Genomic DNA, 10,763 nt, shown 5'->3' with positions numbered 1-10,763 from the left:
CTGATGGGTTAGTCTTGAAAAATCGTTCCGGTAGATTCTTGCAGAATAAAAATTTCTCAGAACGATCTCAAGTCGCCCGATCGTTGGGCTCTTGTGTTTCGTTTACAGGATCCAATTATAAGAGCATAATTTAATTAAAGCGGAAACATTAAATTATACCTTTCTTCCGATGTTTCGGAAGAATGAAGTTTGTACCCGATTCGAGAATTTCTCCACTAGAAATCTCCCTCTGATGGCTATCGATCTATTCTCCCGAAGAGAAGAAAAGAAGAAGAAGAGGTTGAAGAAGGCTGCCGAGAGTCTCGGCCACCTTTTGATTTCTACCGTGTGTCTCAACCTCTTCCTTGCCTCTTCTTTTATAGCCTTACCATCCTTTATTTATGGTATAATTAGAGCCATAAACATGGTATAATTAATCCATAAACATGGTATAATTTGATTCAATCAAATCGGAGAGATTTGAATAATTCCGGAAGTTACCATAACGAACCCAGGCCTTTAATCGATCAAGGAATCGATTAAAACTCCGTAACTTTTCCTCATTAACGCATGTAATTGATTAACCGATCGATTACAAGAGATCGACCGATCGATTACAGGTCGTTCTAATTGGTTCGATCAGCTGACGATTACCAAGGTGTTCGATCAGCTGATCGATTACACAGCCTTGCATGGGCTGAATGCTGATTTCTTCACTAATTCTTCCAAGGTGAACTTGAGGATTCGGCTACAACAGGGACCTAGAGGAGGAATTGATTTTGACACAACCTTAGTTCATCAATAATAACTCATGCCACTAAAGAGTTATTATCGAACTACCGCACCAATCCCATATTACAATATGAGCTCCTTCTTACTACAAGTACATTAGTCTCCCTGTGTTTAAGATATCGTATGTCCGTCAATTAAAATGAGTTACTGACAACTCGTATTTAATCGACATCTAATCCAAGAGTAGTACCACTCAACCTTATTATCATGCGGACAAGGTCCACCTGCAGGGTTTACATGATAATCCTTATGAGCTCCTCAACGGGACATCATCAACCTAGATTATAGGACACAGATTCCTTCTATAATCAATAACACACCATGTACATAATACTACTTCCCAACTCATCGGGCCTATTGATCTATCATCTAAACCTCACCCTTTGATGAATTAAAAAAGTACATATTAAGCACATGTGTTTGTTATTATATCAGGATTAAGAGCATGTACATCTATAATTAACCAAAATAATTGGCCAACAACTATATCTGGAACTAAGGTCACCAAAAGGATTGAATCCATCAGTTGCAAGACCAAGCCGTAAATTTCTAGGATCTGATGCAAAAGCGGGGGCACTTATGATTTATTGTATCCCAAGCTACTGAATCAACTGAATGATACATCATATAATCTTGACTTTTATGCTTGGAGTGTCAAATCAAGTCTTCAACCTTTTCTTCTATTTTAAACATCCTTTTCAATCTAGGTATCATGGGAAAATACCGAAGCACCTTTTCTGGTACTCCTGGTCGAACTTTAGTAGTGATTTTGTCAACCTTCCATCTTGAGGAACCACACTTTGGGCATCAGTCGAAATCTTTAAGCTCCTTTCTAAATAGACAACAATCGTTTGGGCAAGCATGAATCTTCTCGTAGCCTAAATCAAATGGTTTCAACAACTTTCTCATTGAGTAAACATTTTCTGGAAGTGTATTTTTTTCTGGAAGCATGCCACCTAAGATCTTAAGAAGCTCATTGAAACTAGTATCAGTGTGACCATTAGTAGACTTATAATTGTATAATGTGACAACTACTGATAACTTTATATAAGTTGTACAACCAGGGAAAAAGAGGAGTTTCTGCATCTTCTAATAAATCAACAAACTCATAGTCTTTTGTTTCAGACATAATGTGTCCAACCTCTTCTTCCGCTACAAAGGCATCTCTATATAAGTGATATGCCTCTCTACTTCCACCCTCCTCTTCTTGAATTCTTCTTAAACCACCTTCACTTTGAAATTGTGATGTATGTTTCACCATGGAAGACCCAAACAGTGTAAGAAGGATCTATCCCCTTCATAATTAAGTGCTCGTACACTTGATCAAATTTCATATACTTTTTATTTTGACAACGCTTGCAAGGGCATAAGATTGTTTCGCGTGTTTTGGCATAGTTCCTAGCTTGTGCAAGAAATTTCTGAACCCCTTCTTCATATTCAGGTACAAGCCTTGAAGGCAAATGCATCCATTCCTTATCCATTTCTTAAATGACTATAACCCTAAAATGAAATTACAATCCGTTGCTAAAATACACACAAATAATCAACGAAATTAGAACCCTACAACGAAATTAGCATGGCAAACATTACAAAATTAACAACATGGGAAACATTAACAACATGGCAACCCATAGATTAATATAACCCTAAAATTAACAACATGGCAAACATTACAAAATCAAATATAACATGGCAAACATAATGACCACGAAATAGAACCCCAAACAGCATAATAACGGCCCTAAAACAGCATAATGACGGCCCTAAAACAGAATAATGACGGCACAAAAATCCCAAACAGCATAATGACGACCCTAAAACAGACCACGAAATAGAATCACAAAAACCCACAATCATGAAGGAAGATGTCTTCCTCAAGCAGCAAAAAAAATCCCAAACAGCATAATGACAGCCCTAAAACAGACCACGAAATAGAATCACAAAAACCCTAAAACAAACAAGTAATACCTGTCTTCCTCAAACATCATAATGAATCACAAAACCCTAAAAACAAATCCACGAGATCAGCATTTTACCTTGGCGGAGTGACGGGAGGAGTGACGACCGGACGGGCGGGTGGTCACGGGCTGGCGAGCGCTGGAGGAAATAGACGCTGTAAAGGCCGAGTCGGGCGGCCGAGCACTGGAGGAGCGATGGTCGAGCGCTGGAGGAGCTAGCGATGGTCGACGGCTGGAGGAGCTACGAAATAGGCGCTGGAGGAGAACTCGTCCGGCGGTCGAGCGCTGGAGGAGCGACGGCCGGGGCTGGCGAGCGCGGCCGGCCGAGTGCGTGGGCGAGCACAAGTGCGAGCGAGCGATCGGTGTCAGAAGGGGGAGTCTCGCGTCGCGAAGAACAGAGGCGCGGTTGAGCGAAGAAAACCTAAGGACACGGGAGGGAGCGAACAGTAAAGGCCGATTTTAGCAAATAGGATTTTTAATATTTTTTTAACCCTCTTTTAACAGCATACAATTTTTATACACTGTAAAAAATATTATTCGCAGCGCACAATTATACACACACTGTTAAATATAAAATATAATATATTATTCGCAGCGCACATATTAGGTGCGCTATAAAAACCACTATTAACAGCACATTATAATTGTGCGTCGTTAATGACGTGCTATAGAAAGTCACATTTATTGTAGTGATACAAGATTATAAGAAATTATCCTAGAAAGAATGCACATTCCGGTAGCATGAAAACCATGATCATGTGGATCACAAGTAATGCATATATGTATGAGCTAACATGATAAGTATAAAAATACTTAGATCATCAACTTCATGTATTATCATCTAATATTATGTCAAATTTTAATGGATCAACTCCCTTGAATGTCCAAAATCCTAACCTTGGCACACTGTCAAACTCTATCCTAATGTGTCAATTTTGATATATTAAAAATTAATTCTTTTTGGCACAATCTAGAACCTTCTAGAGTAAGATTTAGATTTTTTTCAAGATAAAACTGATACCTCAAAAATATCCTAAAGTGTCAATTTTATCATAGTTAGGTTGACTACCCTTCCAATCTAAGTTGATACATCATATACCCATTTAGGGTGAAAGGATCATACTCTTAGGAATCTAATATCTATTGGAGTTTCTTGAGTGTACTAGATACTCACTAAGAATAACATCCATAGATACTTTATTAATGACTCTTATAGGCTGCTTAAAAGCTTTAGTCATATTGGTCTTATCAAGGTCAATACTAAGAATAACCTCCCTTGTGACCTTAGCTTCACTCCTTGGTCTAGGATTAATTTATAGTTATATGGAAGTCTATGGTATGATGGCACACTATCTTTAGATTTCGATTTGTATCTCAAATTCTTCTTGTCCTTAGGCAATTCTTGCTTACCTAGACCTAGATTTTCTTTCTTGGGCTCCTTAAACACATTTGTCATCTTTCTATTGGTCTTCTCCAATTGATTAAGTTTTAACCTCAAGACTTGGTTTTCCTTCTCTAAAGTTTTAATTCTAGATTTTTCATGTCCACCTTAAACATTATTATTTGTAGGCATATGTCTACCCTTCTTAGGGTTCTTGTCTAAATCTTTCTCTACGTTCCTATCCTTAGATGAAGTAGTTCTACCATGATAGAATCTAAAATTATCCTTAAGGCATACTTTCTATTTTCATGATAATAAGCACTAAAATCATAAATTTTAGTTCTATCATGCTTCTTTTTATGATATGAAGAATATAATTATACCTCGGATTTTACCTTAGAAGCTTCGCCTATATTTGTGTTTTCTCCCTTATCCTTAGTTGAGTTCCTCCCCCTTAGATATTGGTTTCCATAGTGTCCTTGTTGGTTGCATGAGAAATACACTATGTGCTCCTTGCCCTTTTGTACCAAGGGTTTGACTTCCTTTGACTTCTCCTTTTCATTAAGTGCTTCTTGAACTTTCTTCTTTGTCAACTTTGAACACTTTCTCTTATAGTGTCTATTCTCCCTACACTCAAAGTATATGATATGATCTTTATTTTTATTATATGAGATTGTTTTACCTTCAAGAGTTGGATTCTCTATACTCATAGAGGTGACACTAGCTTCCTCTTCATCGACTTTAAATGTTGAGGGTTCCTCGTATTCCAGTGTTAATGGCCTATCCTCCCCTTCAATCTTTGAGGCGGATGCTTCTTCAACTTCCTCCATCTCATATGTTAAACACCTTTCACCCTCCAAATTTTCTTGCACTAGAGTCAACAAGCCTCCCTCCTTGAGCTCATCTTCATTTTGTGTTAATGATGGATCTTGACCAAGTTACTCCATAGGTCACATGCATTCTTGTATCAACCTAATTTGCATAAAACAGCATTAGGTAGTAGATCAATCAAAATTTTAGTTATCTTATTGTGTGCCTCGAGTCATTAGACTTATTCCTTGGTCTGTTTGCTCCTCTTGAGAGGTTTTCCTCTTTTATCGTTTGAAACTTCAAATCTCTATCAAAGCAAACCAATTCTTCTTCATATCCATTTGGAAGAACATTTCAGTTCTTATCTTCTACCGTGCAAATCCTCCTAATTCGAAAGGCCATGAAAATTGAATGTCATATTTGAAACCATCTTCAAACTCCATTTGACTTTGATGGATCCTTCTAATCCTTTAGCCTCTTGCTCCTTTAGCGATTAGTCTAATAATATCACTTGAGGGTATCAAAGAACTCAAAATTGTAACTCTTTCTTCTTCCTCTAGTGTTGTGCTCTCTCAACAGTTAATCTGATAAAGAGCGACCTACCTAATATCACTTATTAGGATCATTGTGATCGCTAGAGGGAGGAGTGAATAGCAATTCTCTTTAATTATCGATTTTGTGCTTGTCTACAAGATGTTAATGCATAGTGGAAATATAAATGAAATGATACAAATACAAGCATAAGAACACTTCGATATTATGTGGTTTGGAACCCTCCGTTCCTACTCTATGGCCTAGCATCCTAGCAGTAGCATTACTAGTTTTCTCCTTATCGGACATCTTACGGAAGCGAAGAAACTTCTTACAAAATCTATTCTTACAATAGATGCAATCTATTTTCTCCTTATAGAAAATAGATGCAATATAAATGAAATAATTTTACGATAGTGAATCTATTCTTTGCTTGCTTTGTAGTTGCTTTGGATTGCTTCTTGGAGGCCTAGAATGTAGCAATACTCTCCCTTGAACCTTCCAAGAATTCAACCTCTGAAATCTCTATAAAAATCCTCTTTTATTGGGTTGTTGTCATGATTGACATCAACCTATCAGTTGGCTAATAATACCATACCAATCGATTGTTCACCATCAGTCGAACATTGCTGCAGCTCTGCCCATCCAACGACTTCTTCCAACTCAGCATCGAGGTCATCAATCGACTGCAAATAGGATAAAAGTCAATTGTTCATCATCAGTCAATTTTATGAATCAACTGTGAAATCTTCTATGTGTTTCATAGTGTCATGAGCCCACTACTTAACTAATGCATAAGTCAACTACAAACAATAAGTAGTCAATTAATCATACCACAACCCTACCTAAAACTTCGAATTCATGGTTTCAAATTTACAATCGACTGGTAATCCTATATCAATCAATTGATACCTTTGTTCCAGCTTTACCAAGGCTGCACCCTACCCTTTCCTAGTATCTAGTTGATTTCAACATATCAGGATTTCTTCTACCTAACATCTAATCAACTTTAACCTATCTAGACTTCCCCATTGCTAAACATCACTTTCTCCTCAACTTGTCTGAAATTTCCTTATCATATCTAACATTTAGTCCTTTATGACCTGTTAGGATTTTAATTACATGTCTAACATCCAATCCTCCATAACCTATCAGAACTTCCCTTTTTATGTCTAATATTCGATCCTCCATGACCTGTTAGAACTTCACTTCTCATGCCTAACATCCAATTCTCCATATCTTATTAAGACTTTCATTCACACGTCTAACATCCGATCACCCTCCATGATCTATTAGGACTTCAACCTCATGCCCAATATCCATTCCTTGACTTGGTAGGAAGACCTTTCATGCCTAACATTCGTTCCTCCACGACCTATTAGGACTTCCGTCATTGTCAAATATCTAATCAATCGTGATCCACTTGGACTTTACCCTTGTAAACTCTCTGTTGGACTTTCAACTATCAAGTGTCTTATCAACCATGAATCCACTTGGATTTTACCCTTGCCAACACTTTGTTAGGCTTTCAACTGTCAAATGTTTGATCAGCCATGATCCACTTAGAATTTCTCCACTATCAAATATCCAATCAATCTTAATCTACCTAGCGTCTCACTCAACCATCAAACATATTGATCAAATATCAAAAATCAAACTCTAGCTTGGTCAACCTTAATCCAAGGTTAATTGCACTAACAATTATGCCCACAACCTAAAGATCACTCTAAAAATTACTAGTTTTCTCCTTTTCAACCTCAACCAAAGGTGAAGAAATCTCTTATAGTATGAAGTATTTCTTTCTTATCTTACAAGGATATAATAGTGATAACACAAAGATAATATAAAAATAAAAATAAAAATAGTTAATAGAGAAAATTTTATAGAGAACAAAAGTGGTCAAATGATCTTGATCTCCTTTTGGGATGGTTTTGGCAATTTTTCTTTTCATACATGAGTAGGAAGAAAGATGAGAATGAAAGGAGAGCAAAATCTTATAGATAGAGAGCAAAAAGTTATCTAAAGCGAGTAGCCCTTGATCTTTTATCTTGATCACCATTAGTCAACTGTCTTATACACTATCAGTTGACTACTATGCTTGATATTATCAATATCTTAGGATGTGATATGCTCATGTCTTTGAAATCCTCATTGATGACTTTCTAAAATAAGCATTAGTCAACTATTTATCATACACTAATCGACTATATACAAATAGTTAACTTTCACAGTTGATTTTTAAGCTTTTTATTTGATTCATTTAAGCTGCAGTTAACTTCCTCAGTTAACTAAACACCTTTCTTCTTGCACTAAAAAAGCCTGAATCGATTTCATAGATAGACTTATAAACCTTCTATTTGCACAAAATTTATAACAGTACTCAACATCATGAGTTGATTGACAAACTCACTATTTGCATTTATGTCAAACTACGAATTTAGGTTACTTTGTGGTTATCATTAGTCAACTATATATTGTTATTAGTCAACTATATGTAGACTACGACTCATACTGGTATTTGTGATATTAGTTGATTTTCAAGGTTCTCTTAGTCAACTAATCCCATACCATAAATTCAAGCTCATCTGAATTCAATGTTCACACTCTCCATTTGTAGCAGTCAACTAATGCATTATATATGACTCAACCATCCTATTAGTAAGTGTGCCTAGCTGCAAGTCCTACCCTCATCCTAGGATTACAGCCACTCAAAGCTATCATCACAGGATATTTCCTTATAATAGTTGGTCTTTATGCCTTCTGAATTTCTATGCATAGAGTCTCAACAACTTTGGGACTTCAGTCTTGCATCTAACCTCCTTGGCCTGTTGAGACCTCTACCTTGGCAAGAGCTTTCTTGGACTTCCATGCATAGCATTTTGCCTCTCTAGCCTAATAGAACTTTCAACTGTTAAGACCTTTTTCAATTTTCATGCTTAGCATCTGACTTCTCTAGCCTATTAGGACTTCCATCTACCTATCAAGTAACTTGCACCTGCATACTTGATACTTTAATTGCATTCAAATAGTCGACTAATAATTTAAACATGCTATGGTTTAAAGTTAGCATGACAGTCGACTAAAGATAACCAAATAGTCAACTGATAAGATAAACTTGCTTCATACAACACAATGAAAACATGCATTGAACATCAAAATAATCATGAAGAACAATTATAAACAAAAATATCACGTACTAAAAATATGACATGCACGTCAAGTATATAGATAAAACATTCAAAATAGAAATAAAATATCTAAAAGAGAAGGTCATAGCATCCAAATAGATTAAAAAAAAAAATCCAAGACCATCAAGGTTAAAATATTCAAAGTACATGCCCAAAAAGAAATGAAAACCAATCATTTGTAGGAGGTGGCATCAATTTCGCAGCATCTCATACACATCATCTTGGCATTGCTAGCAATCAAAGAACTAGAAGTTGAGATCTACAAGCCAGGTGTCAAAGGAGGCATGCCGCATGTTGATATCATCAAGGAGCATCTCGATGTAGCTCTATCCCATCTAAAGCTCCTCATATATAGTGTGAATTGACCCATCAAAGCCTCCGAGACATAGTTAAGTTGGTTACGACGTAACAGACTTGCAGAAGAGGGCAAGGGTTCGAATCCTGGCGAAACCAGGCAATACCCTCCTGCGTCGTGACCAACTGCAGTTTCTCGATTTACCTCCTCACAGATGGTCGTGAGGCCGACCGTGTGGGACCGCTAAGATGGCGGATCCACCTTTTTACAGAAGAATTGACCCATCAAAGCTATCATATGCATGCATCCCTCCTCGAGAGTTTCATCAAAGCCATCCAAACAATCATCCATAGACAAGCCAAAAAATATTGAGTTTTCCCCTTGTACTTTTTAGTCTTTCTCTTTGTAGTCATTGTATTGTCCAGTGATAAAAGATTTCTTTATATCCAGTAGTTCATCGTAAAGAAGAAAGATAATGGCTTTTTTTTAGAAAGACTCACTATTGAATTATAGGTCGTGAAATTTGAACGAGGGTATGCACAATTCATGGTATGTGCATTTTATATTTATTTTGTTTTCTCTACTATTTTTTATATGACCTTACTAATTTGTAGTAAGAGACATCTAGAATTTGTAATTGCTTGTACAATTGCTATTCATCACCTCGCTTGTACAATTGCTATTCATCACCGCTTTCCAACGCTCTCCCTCCCACCCCCATCCCCACATCTAGCTAATTAACTATCCATTCACATTGGTACCAACACAAAACATCAATGTTGGTCTAATAGGACTAAACTAAGGTGATTGCATAAGAGAATGATCATTTTTTTTTAAGGGAGACTATTTATTCAAACGACGAGACAAGTCGAGCAAAATGCAGGAGTTATTCACAAGCAAATAAGGTGGGATTAAAAATAAGAGAGGATGATTTAAATATTTAGATAAGTTGTGCCGAAGCAAAAAAAACCAAAAAAAAGGTGCAAAACTTAAACATAACCATTTGAAAATACACATTGAAATAATCGACTCAAATTAATTGTAACTTACTAGAATATTAATTCATAGAATAAAAATAATTTTGTTGGAAATTAATATTGTACGAAGGTTATGCTTTGAAAGCTAACTAATTTAGCTCCATTTGTTTTATGTAAATTTTCTTTTCAAAAAATATTTATTTATTATTAGTATTTAATGCATTAGAAAATTATGGACAGATAAAACTTTCTATTAGCCAACACAAAATATGGAAAGTTTAAGTACAAAGCTTTTCTTATAAAATAAATGAAAGTCAGTTTCCCTTACTCATTTATCAAGTTTCCACTCATCCGTGAATCTTCCACTTTCATCCAATAAACGATTTGAGTACACCAAATAGAAATTTTTGACCCAAGAATTAAAATCGCACATTTTATAATATGATTGGTTCAGATTAAGCTAGTTAACAATCAAATATAGTTTTTTTTTTGTTACTCACCTCTACCTATCTCGATCAAACATTCTATTGAGAAGCATACACATTGTCAGATTTGCTAGATAAAACTAACAAAATATGACCCGACCGAACCAAGTCCGATAGGATCAGGTCTCGAATTGTAACCTCTAAGGCTAAATGCATAAACCTGCTGGAAACCGTAAGACAAATAAACCATACTAAACTATTGAAACAAATGTCTTCCAAGAGCAATAACTCAATGCCAACCTAGAAGCATAATCTGCTGGCGCAGCTACATCTCATTCAGCTACACAACTGGGTTCTAACAACGTTTCTTTATATATCAAAAGATGAAAGGCAGCCAAAAACTGATTCGGATCCTAACCAAGTGCTT

Source organism: Curcuma longa, chromosome 16, assembly GCF_044706935.1.
Source record: "Curcuma longa cultivar G26 ecotype Majalengka, Jawa Barat chromosome 16, ITB_CL_G26_1.1, whole genome shotgun sequence".
Lineage (NCBI taxonomy): Eukaryota > Viridiplantae > Streptophyta > Magnoliopsida > Zingiberales > Zingiberaceae > Curcuma > Curcuma longa.
Note: the sequence above shows the minus strand (reverse complement) of the source record.